The following is a 13,172-nucleotide window of genomic DNA, read 5'->3' on the forward strand; positions in this document are numbered from 1 at the left end:
CCTGACTTATTTTCCTGTTGCCATTCCTGGCTTTTCCAGCCTTAGAGTTGGGACACGAACGCTTTCCAATCACCTCAGTGGTTCTAGTTGGAATTTGTAAAGCTTCGAGATTCTTGAAGTCACAAATCACTGACCAAAAAAGATGCCTCTGTGTCTATCTCCATTATATACAATCATCATGAAGTATAAAGCATGAGAGGGATGTAGGAATATGATTGTGAAAGTAAAATTTATTTGATGAAAGTCTATACTTAGTGAGGTTAAAATTCATTTTAGTCAGGTTGATCTTATGTGATAACCTCGTCGTTAGGTAACTCTATTTTACCTCAATCAAATGTATGTGGACATGAGATATATAATTAAGTGCAAACATATGTATTGGTCAAATCAAGTAAAGATAGCCAGTTGCAAAGTTCATAACTTATGGTTATCTACAATTCAATTTTTTTTCATCTAGTCACTGGTTTCTAGTTGCGGTGATGTTGCCTTTCTTTTAGGTAGAGAGTTCTGAAGATATAGAGGCTTTCACATATTAAATTACTAAAGTTAGCAAAAATTAATACATTTAGATGTCAGTATTTTAAAATATTTTTGGTCTATAACCTGGGTGATGTTTTCATTCAGGCCCTTGAATTATAAGATGATAAGACAATAATGAGTTGAGAACTGCTTCTTTCAAAGAAATTATTTAACATTCCAGAAAAACAGATGTTTATAAGAGTCTTGTATTTCTTCAACAGTGATTACTGTGGTAGCTATTTCATTTTACTCTAAGTTCCTTTATAATACCAATTTAATTTCTGACAGAAATGTTAATTTGATTCTAGTTTGTTAGCATACAATTTTGAAATAGCTTTGACCTCTTTCATGTTTTACTGCTTATAATATTTATTTGAATGAGTGATATAAAAAAAAAAAATCCTGGTAGTGAAAGCATGACATAGCTACAGGGTGATCCATGTACATGAGCTTGGTGATGGGCTCGGTGACAGTTGGTCACCTGGGGGCCACTGGAGCTTCCGCATTCAGCTGTGCTGATTATGTGGTCTACTGAGAATAGGGAGGCAAACGCAGAGCCAACTTTAGCTGCTGGTTTTCACAAATTAGTTGCCTATGGTCAGCATTTATGTGTCCGATGAGCCTGCGTTGCCAACGTTGAGATGCTGTGGGCTTGTGCCAACACTCAGCCTGAGTCTGTGCCAGAGCTCAGTCCCATTGGAGGTCTAGGACCATTTCTATGGAAAGATATGACTCACTGTATACATTTTTATTACAGTGAGTGACAAAGTAATAAATCCACTTCTGAAAACAAACTATTTTTATAAAACCTCTCTAATAATAATGTATAGTGTGCAAATGCCCATCTATAACCAGAGTTGAACTCTGTAAGTTTTCCTTAGGAATGCAGGCCAGTTTCCCATACACTATGAAGACAGAGGAAGAAAAGGGAGTAAGAAATGCATGTGGTTGGCAGTTGACACAATCAGCTGATGTTAATGGTGTGAGATAAATTGTCGTAGTCTGAGATTAAGTCATAGGTCAAAGTCATTTTATCTTTAATTCAAGCTGGTTTCTAGTACTCAAGCCCACCAAAGGGAAATGCTTTTAAAATTCTGAGCCTGGGAACCATATGAGTAGGAGCGAGTATAATATCATTTACTAAGAACATTTCAGGAAAATAAAATCTAAATTTTTGGCAATACATCTTTCCCCCAGGAGATAAAGTCAGTTAGTATTTTGGAATTATTCAAGTTTTCACTGAAATGTTGGGCTTTATCTGATCTTGAAAAACTAATGCTTGCTGCAAAGGTCAGGCATTATCATTTTCTCTACAAAGAAGTCACATAGCATATAAACCAAATTCTCTGTGAAAATCTGGTGTTAGGTAACCATAGAGGGTGAAGAGACTACAGGTAAATGAGGTAACTCCTCTCTGCTGGATCCAGCTGATTTTCTTTTTCTTTTTCCTTTGATGCACAGCCCTTATGGCCCAGGATATACTTTTCTCTGGAAACTGCTTCTCTCCGAGGCAGAGCAAACTGTTTTTTCAGCAGTTTGAGCACTGCAGGTGAGCACTGCAATGCGTTTGGACTAAAGGACTTTGCTCTCTATAGCAGTTGTGACCAGGAGACAACACCTGACAAAGGCCGAGTCAACTGATCAGTTAGTCAGATGTCAGTCGCGTACTCTCAGGCAAGAATTGTGTGGGCTTGATTTAGCCACTCTCATTAATGACAGCAAAAGCGATGTATGACCCCAATGAGATTAAGCTATTCACAGCCTGTGACTCTTCTGTCTTGGATCTCTCTCTCTCTCTCTCTCTCTCTCTCCCCCCCTTTCTCTCTCTTTCTCTGACATCGAATTTGGGGGAGGAGGGAAGCAAGCTGTCATGTTTTCTTCTTCAAATGTTAATTTAATTTTTGTTTTTCAGTTAGAGTTGACACTCAATATTACGTTAGTTTCAGGTATACATCATATGTCATGTGTAAGCAGCCTTATTGTGAGGCCCACGTGGTGAGGTTTTAAAGCCTCTGGTCCACAGCCAGGGAGGACCTGAGTGTCGACAATCAGAGTAGTCACCTTGGAAGCATATTTTCCAGCCCTGGTTGAACCTTAAGATCACTGTAGCTTCAGGTGAGAACTTGACTGAAACCTTGTGAAAGAACCTGGGCCAGAACCACTCAGAAAAGAAGCTCCTAGATTGACCTGTAAGAACTCTGTGAGAGATTACATTCGTTGTTATAAGATTAAGCTAAGTTTTGAGGCAAATTGCGAGGTAATTTGTTACATAGCAATAAATAACACATACAGTTTCAATGACAAATGACAGTAGAAATGCTACTTTTACACCTAAAACTCCCACTTGATCCTTATTAGATTCTTTTGACGGCATCCCCACTACGCGCCCTGATTTTAACAATTAGAATTTCTTAAAACTCTGTCCTTGGTTCTGTCCTGCTTTTACTCTATAATCTCTGGTGACCATGTTTGCCTATATAACCTCATATACCAATCAGAAATTTACACATTCATATATTCCATTTTCTTGACCAGGGTTTCTCAATCTTGGCACTTTCAGCATTTTGGGTAGGATAATTCCTTGTTGTGAGGGACTGCTCTGTGCATCCTAGGATGTTTAGCAGCGTCCCTGGACTCTCCACGCTAGATGCCAGGAGCACCATCCCTCCTTCAGTACTGAAAATCGAAAGTGTCTCCAGGTATCGCCCAATAGACCCTCGGGGCTAGGCGATCAATTATGCGGCTGGTTGCGGATAACTCTCCAATCCTTTACTCAGACATTGAGTATCCTATACTTAGATAGGTGGTTGAATGTGTATAATCTCACAGGCATCTCAAACATTACATGGTAAAAATTAAATTCATAAACTCCACCTTTTCCCCCAAATCTTGCTGGAAAGCTTGGGTGTCCCTGTTTCATGAGGTGTCTATGCAATCTGCCAGCTGCCTTACGTGTTCTGTCACTTATCTATCTTTCTAACTTCACCTCAGACCACTCTGCCCTTTCATCATTGACCTCTAATTGCTACGTTGTTGTTTTCAGAGCATATTTTGTGCCAGTCTCTTTCCCATGCCATTTGCTTTGCACATCCCTCTCCTGCCTGGACTATAATCTGCTTTTCTTTGTACCTTGCTAATTCTAAATCATATCTCAAATCTCAGCTACAATGTCGTTTCTTCAAGAAAGCCCTCCCTGATTGCCTCAGACTAGGCTTAGCCCCCCCAATTATACTCTCAGGCACTACTGCCTCTGCTTTTTAAAAATTACAATTATGTTTGCAAACTTTAGTGTTCCTCCTATCACCAATAATTCTGGCTTTATTAATGAAGTTACCATGTCCATGTTCCTTTGCCTTTATATAACAATATCAGTATCTTGATCAGTATCTGCCGAAAAGCACTGAGAAAATATTTATTGATTTCCAAAATAAATGGCTAAATGAACAAATTGAGAGATAACAGGGATTTTACTATTCATACCATTGAAATCTGGGGATGACCCAACAGGTCTAGACGAGCATCTCTTAAAATAATGATTTTGTGCAAGTACTTCCCATTTTTGTAATTTGGGAAATGTATGCTAAAACTTTAGGTGGGGGTTTCACTATTCCTGTAAGAGACAAAGACCATTATTGAACACTAAATTATAAAACTGTTATCAGAGTTAATGAACCAACTGGTAAAACTGTATAACATGAATAGTAATACATAAAGGGGGTGAAATTTTATTCTGAAAAGTGTCAAAATACTTCAATTTTACAAGTATAGACGGAAATGCTTTTTTCCCCCCAGAAATTATAATTTTAAAAAAACACAGATATATTTGAGCACACTAAAAATTTTCTATGTGGCTGAAAGTGATAGTATAATTAAAATTTTAAAAAAGTGACAAATGTATGGTAAAGTACTATTATCATTATATTTAAAGAATTTTTTATGGAACTTCTTTTTTATTCTTTGTTAAATTATTATTTTTGTTATAGTCAATATGTACATAGGTTAAAACTCCAACAATGTGCAAGTTTTATAAGAAAAAAACAATAGAATAAGAAAAGGCAAATAACATATTGGAAATAATGGAAAAAGAGAGTACACAAAAAATAGAGATTAATAAATACTACTTGAATTAAAAAAATACATCCTGTTTTATCATAGCAAAACCTTGGCAACAGTCTGTATAACCAGCATAGAGGACTGTTGAAGAAACTATGTCTCACTAAAATAAATTTCTATTCAGAAAATAAAGCTGAGATTGTAAATCAATATTTGTTAACAAGAAGGTATGTGTGTTTATAAATACACACAACTACACATAAGTTTTTCACACAGTTAAGTAAAAACAAAGATGGAAGTTTTAAGAATTTGGATATTATGATACCATTTTCATGAAAATGTGTTTGTTGTATATACTCATATGTCCATAAAAATGGGTGAGATGACAACATGTTAGTGTGGTCATTATGTTTGGATCATGGAATTCTATTATGACTTAAGCTATATGTATTGGTCTAAATTATTTATGATGCATATAAATTACTTATATAAGCAGAAAAAAACCCTGCGTTATTTTGAAAATAATAATCCAAAAAATCAACTTTAAAGATCTTAGATGTTGTTCCAGGATAATAAAATGTATTTTAAGAATTTTAGCCCCAAGGAACTGTCTTCTGTAAACATAATTTCTTTTAAAAAATGTATGTTTGCTGCCACATAGCATCTAACACTTTCTTCTGTAAAAACCCCTGATACTTGTTTTTAATAATATAATTTTTCATTTTTATGCAATTATCAAAGTTAAAGTTAGAATTTTAACCCTTCCCCAAACTCATCCATCACATTAGTAAGGAAAACTGGGGTAAGCCTTACTGTCCCAAATGAAAATCAAAGCCATCTGCTAGTTCTATAGCATACTTCACCTAAGTATTTTGCAAAATTGTGTTGTAACTTGAGTAAAAACAAGAAAAAAAGCAAACACGCCTTGGATCCCCTTTAATCTTTGGCTCAGAATCATGCAGTGGGGACCATGCCATCCACAAAGGAATGCTTTTTGCACAGGGGCTTCTTCACAAAATAAATTGTCTTGTTTGTCTCTGCATTTTGTTTTAGTTTCATAATGGTTAACAAATGAGCTAGGCACTTTTGGTGGGTTAGAGGAAGACTGTTCAAGGAACATTTTACCTTTCTTTTGCCACAAATTTTCTGCTGAACCCTAAGGGCCACATTGAGAAATGTAGATAAACCAGATGTGCTCGTCAAGTTGAATGCATACCTGTGCTGCAAACACCCCCAAAAGTTTCCCATTGCACAGTGTTCTGATTTCCTAGTGCTGCCTGTAATGGCCCCAGCAGGCAAACGTTCTTCTCCATCTTCTGAGCAGGCTGGCAGCTCCAGCTTTGAGAATGTTAGTGATGAGGCCTTTGCAAATAAGCACAAGTTGCATGATGTTGACTTCAAATGAAATCATAACACAAAAACAAAACAGTCATAAATTGATAGAAATTATAGAGCATCAAATGACATACAAGAATTTTATCTCCTCGTTTGTATATTCTTGTCTCCCTGTCTATAAACATATGTTTGCACATGCTGTGTATTGATAGATTAACATATAAAATTACAACATTGCATTTGCAACACTGTAGTTAAGGTTGTCTTCACATTTATATTTCTGAGGCATTATATCTGTACTATAAACATCTTCTCGGGGCTGAAACTTGGCATGAAGTGCAAAACTAGACGTGTGTTCATCTTTCTCCTAAACACGGGCAAATTTCGCAGGAATGCTTAGATCTTTTTAAACATTCTTTTTTAGTTCACCTAGTAAAATATTTTTTTAAATCAACCTATAAAAATATATAGGTTCAAATTCCTAACAATGATTCAAAACAGAAAAAGAACAGAAAGTTTATATTTTCTACATACAGAAAAATGGAGTATGTGTTTTAATCTAATTATAATTTTAAAAATTTGTTAGATAGTTTGACTAGAAACAAATATACTAGTGATTTTTCACATGAAAGAATTTTAAAAAAAACAACTTAAGAAACCTATTTAACTTTTTGGTGAGATATACATTGTATGTGACATAACTCAAAGTTGCTTTCTAAATGATGTTAACAAGATAATTATGAACACTGTTAAAGTATATATTCATACCTAAATGTTTAAAAATATTATTCCAGAGGAAAAGAGATAATTGTGTTTCCCAAGGGTGTTGACACTATATTGAAATTGAATGAATTCAATATTCTGCTTTAAAATAAATTTTTCAAAAGATTTATAAATTTATAACAAAAATTAAACTTCAAAAGTCAAATTTATTTACTGGTTAGATTATTTCCTGCACATTATTGAAATTCTCATTATTTTCCTGATGGTTGGACACTGATTATTTTAACCAAGTTGCTTGTTTGTTTTCATAGATCTTGCTTTCATTTATTAGAAAAACATGTTTTGAAAATTAAATCTCTCTGTAAAAACAATGGGTTAAATACAAGGCAAATGTTTTTCAAATCAGAGGAAGTTTGCTTTATAACTTTTAACATCTTTAAGTCATTTTTCAGTACTTTCCAACTTTCTCAGAGAACCTTACATTTCCCTTACTTTTATAAAATTTGGAAGTGAGAAAAATTTGTATTTTATGGAATGTTGGGCACATGTTTATTCACAATTATCTGTGAGGCATATGGAGTAAATTTCTTTTGTGGTATATAACTTTAAAAGTTCAGATTGGGAAATATTTGAGGGTTTGCACAATGGATTTGAAAAATCAGTCGTGATACTTGGTTATCCTATTCTGTTCAGTTTCCACTATGTAAATATTCATGCAGCATATCAGAGAATGGAGGCTGAAATAAGCACGCGATTTTCCAGAGTTGGAAAGACTAACTTCTGACTTATTACTCCAGTGCTGTTAAGATATGCACTCACCCCCAAAGGTTCTGTTTTCTTGTTTTGTAACTTCAGCTACTGCAGTCTCCGGGGAGTTGTGAAGTGACATGGACTCCACTGCCCTGGAGCCTACAGTGTGTGTGATTTAGTTAACTGTACATCCTTCACCACTCACCGTGTTAAGCGCTTGGGCTTGCTTGCACTTCACTGCCTGGTAGCTAATGCTTCATGTCACCATTCCCTGTGGACTGAATCAGTATAAGTGACTCACCATTCAAGTGGGTCAGCCAGTGATGGGTCTGAACCAGGGAAAACCAACGAAGGAATACCTGGCAGAAAGTGGATATTATTCAAAATTATGAATTTAGGCTTTACTTCCTGTTCTATAAAATTTACACTTCACAGTCCTACTGTTTTTCTTGGGACATACACATTCTTCTTTCCTTCCTTCCTTCTTCCTTCCTTCCTTCCTTCCTTCCTTCCTTCCTTCCTTCCTTCCTCCCTCCCTCCCTCCCTCCCTCCCTCCCTCCCTTCCTCCCTCTTCCTCCCTTCCTTCCTTTTTTTTCTTTCTTTCTTCGTTTCTTTCTTTTTTTTTAATTAAAGTTTATTGAGGTGCTAATGCTGAGACATACACCTTTTCTTACTTCTAGGTAGCATTTTACAGATGCATATGCCTTCAAACTTGGGATATCATAGCCTGAAGTTTTCAGCAGGAAGAATAAATGGTTTCGGTAATATTTGTTTCTTTTCTTGTAGTAAACAGACATTTTGGTAAAGGAAGGAGTTCTTTAAAAAAGGCTATATGCTCTGAATTGTAGAAAATAACGATTCTTAATCTTTTTTTTTTCTTTTACCTGTCCTTCCATACCTTATGATGTAAGCAGATTTCTGAAAGCTAATGATTGAATTCCATTTCTCGGGAGAATAATTTATGTTGATACCCTTTCGTGGATACAGGATAAAGAGTGATAAAGCACCATGTTAGTTGAGGGCAGCATTAGAACATGTATAATGTTTAACATAATCCTTAGTATATGGAACCACTGACAATAGTTGAATAAATGAATGCAAGAATGAATGAAGGAACACGAGTAAATGCACACATGAGATCTTATTTTTTGGGAGATACAAGTAGATGGCCACTTTACCTATGAGTCTCCTGCAAATATTAGTCTCCTGCAAATATTTCTGGGGCACAATGCTTCTGGGAGACTGGAAAACTCAACATTGTCTGGTTGTTATTCTGTCTGCACTGCTGCTGGCTTTTGTACATACTTTTCAGAAATAGCTAGTCTATCCACTGTGTGGACTAACAGTATACAGGGAACTATATCCATATAATTGTGTTTTTACCCTTGCCTGGTATTTTGTACAGTCAGAGCATACATTCATTGGAGACTTGGTATTAAATATTTTATCCATTTCAAAAGATAATTGAAGATCTCTGTGTGTAGGATATTATAAAATCATTACCATGAAATATTTGTGCCTTACTGGATACATGTAATGTAGCATTATTCCTGCCAATGAGGGCACTATTGGCAAACATTCATCATTTTTGCAAAGTATTCAGGTCTTCAGGTCATCATCCCCATCTTGTAATTGGAAACACTGAGGTTGTTGGGTGGTAGGTGACATATGCCTAGACTCTGGTTAACATCTTAGTATGTTGTCTCTTAAGTGGAAAATCTATCACCTGGCATTGATAATTTTTATTTTCCATCGCATCATTGTTGAATTTGCAATTACCTCCTAACTGGCTACTGTCCTTTCCTGCTCTCTTTAACTCCTGATTGACGTAAGACCCAGATTCTTAAAATACTGTTCATATTTAATATTTTGCATATATTATTATATGTGCATTTCCTATTGTACATATATTTTACATTCATGTGTTACTTAATACGTGCTGTATATACTTAAAGTATTGGTCATACCTAAAGTATAGTATCATGACATTGTGTTTCTTGATGCCAAAGGTACGTCACCTGCATCTTTATAATGTAGCCACATTCTCCTATTCCAGTCTAATCTCACTTCCTCCTGTTGCATGAGTCCTCTATTGCAAGCAAATGAGTCTACTTACTGCTTCCAACATCTTGAATTTACAGGTGGCATTTGCGAACACTAACAGCAGAGTCCTTATTTTTCCTAGCCCACCTGCACATAAAAGTGGCCAAACATAAAAGTGGCAAATAGAGCAGTTTCTAAGGAGAGGATCTTTATTTGCCCACTAAGGATCATTCAGTCTTTATGACATTTTCCAGGAAAATTAAAAAAAGAAAAAAAAAAGGCCAACAAAATTAAATATTGTGGACAGCTCAGTCTAATAGTTGCTTCTTTTTGTTGAGTACTGACAGAGCTCACTTAGGTGCCTTGAGAGAATCCACGTTAGATTCAGCCCCTCAACAAGTTTACAATTTAAAGCAAACTGGGGTAGATACTACGGAAACAAATCACTCAGAGATGTATTCTTGTCATGCTGGGCGGCCTTGGGGGTCTCTGCTCCCGCTCTCCACATAAGAACGCAGGATATGGTGAGGCCAAAAAGGAACACCCACGGAGCCATAGGCAGGGGAGTCATACCACTATATTCTCTCTGGCGGCACTATACTCTCACTGGAGGCTGGATCCACACTGTCCGCAAACCGCCATCCATGCTTGCCAGCCCAGCAGCCATCTTCTTGCTAGCCCCCATTCTTTCTCTCTTTTCTAGCACAGCCACAGCAGTTATATTAGTGGCCAATGGCTCACTGGTTACCGCTGACGGCCAACTAGCCACAGCTGATGGCCATCTACTACCCGAGCCAGCACCCCTTCACGTGAGGCCGAGAGCCTGTAAACTACTTTCTGGGGCTCTGCCCCCACAATTCTCAAACTTGGTCTTCTCCGAGGAGCACCTTCCCCAGATCCAGGAAAGAGGAGCTCTACTGCCCGGCACATAACTGCTCATCTGGTACAGATAAACTCCAGAATCTAGCAAAGGAAAAGAAGAATGTGTTTTTAAAGGAACTTTAGATGCCTTATAATAAATCTGGATGTGCTTAAAAAAATCCCTGAGGAGTTTAAAAAAGTCTGGATGTGTTTTCTCAAATAACTATTTAAAGCATATTAGAGTTTTTTAATTGCACTAGGGACTTTTCAAAGCATATCAGGACAAAACAGTAGAGTAGAGGCCCCGATATGCTAATTAATAGATAGATAGACCCCTGAAATAAACCTGCAACACTCCATTAATCAGGCAGTAATTGAATTGGCACAGTGCTTTCGTGCAAACTACATGATAATTGAAAAACCAAACCTGGCAGCACTGAGGGTAGGGTTCTCCACAATGGAACATAACAGGGCATCCTGCTTCCTGTTGTCTGTGGGCCATTGGGCCTACCTCTGGGGGTATTTGCAGAGGGAGTAAGTTGGCTACACTCTGAGTCCGCTGTAACTTTGTCTCCTGCTGAGATGGTATTTTAGGTGTGTGATATCCAGTGGTCATGAGCATAACCCCATCGAAATACATGTAATGGCTGATATGCTTTTCTCTGTTACCTAAAGACATCTGCCAATTAATGTGATTATAAAATAATAGTGAGGAACAGATGTTTCATTTGCTAATTTTATATCTGACTGTTTGAAAGCTAACTACCTGGGGATTTAAATGGCAAATACTACTTTGCTTCCAAAAAGAAAGAAACAATGCATGCATTTTTCCCACACAGCTGATGTGGTATAATTCTGTATATGGGTTGCCTATAGTAAAAGCTCAGTGAGAGGGAGGCTGATTGCTTCTAAATGAAGAGAAGAAAAATAGCATTTTAAGCCTTTTTACTACAAGTAGAACATTAAGCATCTCGCTATACCAAGAAAAAAAGGGTGTAGCCATAAAGAGTTTTGCTTGTCGTACTGTGATGATAGTGGGAGGGAAAAAGATGTGGATAAAATGAAGATTGGCATGAGTTTCTAGAACTTGAAAAACAAATCATCATGAAAAACGTGACGACTTTTTACATTTTCCGGTCCTTTAACTATCAAGGTGAAGTACAAAGAACCTGGAATGAAGGTGAAAGAAAGAGCTTTCATGGCTGGGAATCTGGAGAGAAATAGTTTTAAAAATTTAGGAAAAAAAATTCAGTAACAATTTAATTAAATATTTTCATTCTAATGTACTCATTTTCCTCCCTGCTGAAGCTGTGTCCAGTATGAAATATACATGAGATGTGTATTTCTTACTCGAGGCTCTTATCTGGATGAGCTGCTTCTTACAATGTTGGCCCCAAGCTGTCTCTGTTGCAAGAGGTTCACTTTGGGTGCTTGTTCCCTTTTGCTAGTCATGCTAGTAAATATGACTCTTTATTAAAAGAACAACTTGGATTTGGGTACTGGAGATGACACTAACAATCGGTGATCTCCAGCAAGTTACCTACAAGGAAACCCTCAGCTTCACTTGCCTTACCTGTTGGAAGAGGAATCTGTATGATTAAGGTTTCAGAACGTTTTAAAATTCACGCCCTGTGTTACGAAAATCAAACCCTTGGTTTTCCTTTAAAATTTTTCAAATTCGATCAAATCATATCCGTAGCATCATTTCAAGAAACCCCAAATGAAAGTTACATAGAAAATGGCTTTGTTTTCAAGCCTCAACCCGTCCTTAGCTTCAGAGAAGTTGCAAAGCTTACAGAAACGCTACCCAGACCACAAGTGTTCCTTTCTGCAAATGAGGAAACAGGTGTGGAGAGGCAGCCAAGGAGCCGGCGTCAGGACCTCAGTCTGAAAGGGGTTGTTACTGGGCGAACTGGCTCCTGTCCTTCCGATTTCTCGCTTGCAAATTGAACTTTGTTATTAGTAAATGTATCTAGAATTTGTCTTGCTTTTTATGTAATGTGATAGAACATTAGTGAGTGTCAACCAGTGATAGTCAACTAACAAGACTGTATCTATGCCATGGATCGTGGGTCTCTTTTCTGTAAAACAAAACCAAAACCAAATATCTGATGGTTGCTTTACTCATTTGGGGGTCCCTTTGAGCCCAAAGGTGCTTGGTTTTACTTTTTATTTCAAGGTGTTGCACACTGAGCTTTTATTGTCTTGTGCCAGTGAGCTTGTTTTGTTGTTTCACACCCCCAGCCCCCCCACTGAAAGCTTTCTTCCATAGCCTCTGCTCCTGTTCAATTTTCTCCTAGATGCTGAGGTCCTTCCCAGTCCTTCTCAAGAAACTGCACCTTCATCCTTTCGTGTTTCCAGGCACTGCCAGGACTGAGATTTTCCCACTCCTAGCGTGACTTTTCTCTCAATGTATTGGATTGGGATGAATAGGCTTGAAATCATTTTCAAAACATTGGTTTCTTCTAACTTGACTCATCTTTTTCCTTTCCTGTCTTGTATCCAAGACTTCCTGCCTTCCCTCAGAACATAACTCATATTTTCCCACTTCTCACCACCTGCATGGTCCCAGCTTCTGTCATTTCTTGATTACACTTCTGCAGTAGCCCCCTGCCATAGTTTTTCTGCTTCCATTCTCGCAACCATAACAACAAAGAATGATGACTCTGTTGAAAATATATGTCCTTCGCTGCACCCCACTTAAAAATCTATCAGTTGCTTCCCATTGTGTTTAGAATAAAATTCAAACTTCTCACTCTGATAAAGATACTAAATTAAGGTCTGTCCGATTTACCTCTCTTATCTCTGCTATCCCTCTTTCCTTCTTACCCCCCCCCCACACACACGCACACACATGTACACACTGAATCTCAGCCACAACCTCCTGG

The sequence above is a fragment of the Rhinolophus sinicus genome, chromosome 2 (assembly GCF_057876585.1).
Source record: "Rhinolophus sinicus isolate RSI-liver-muscle chromosome 2, RSI-T2T, whole genome shotgun sequence".
Lineage (NCBI taxonomy): Eukaryota > Metazoa > Chordata > Mammalia > Chiroptera > Rhinolophidae > Rhinolophus > Rhinolophus sinicus.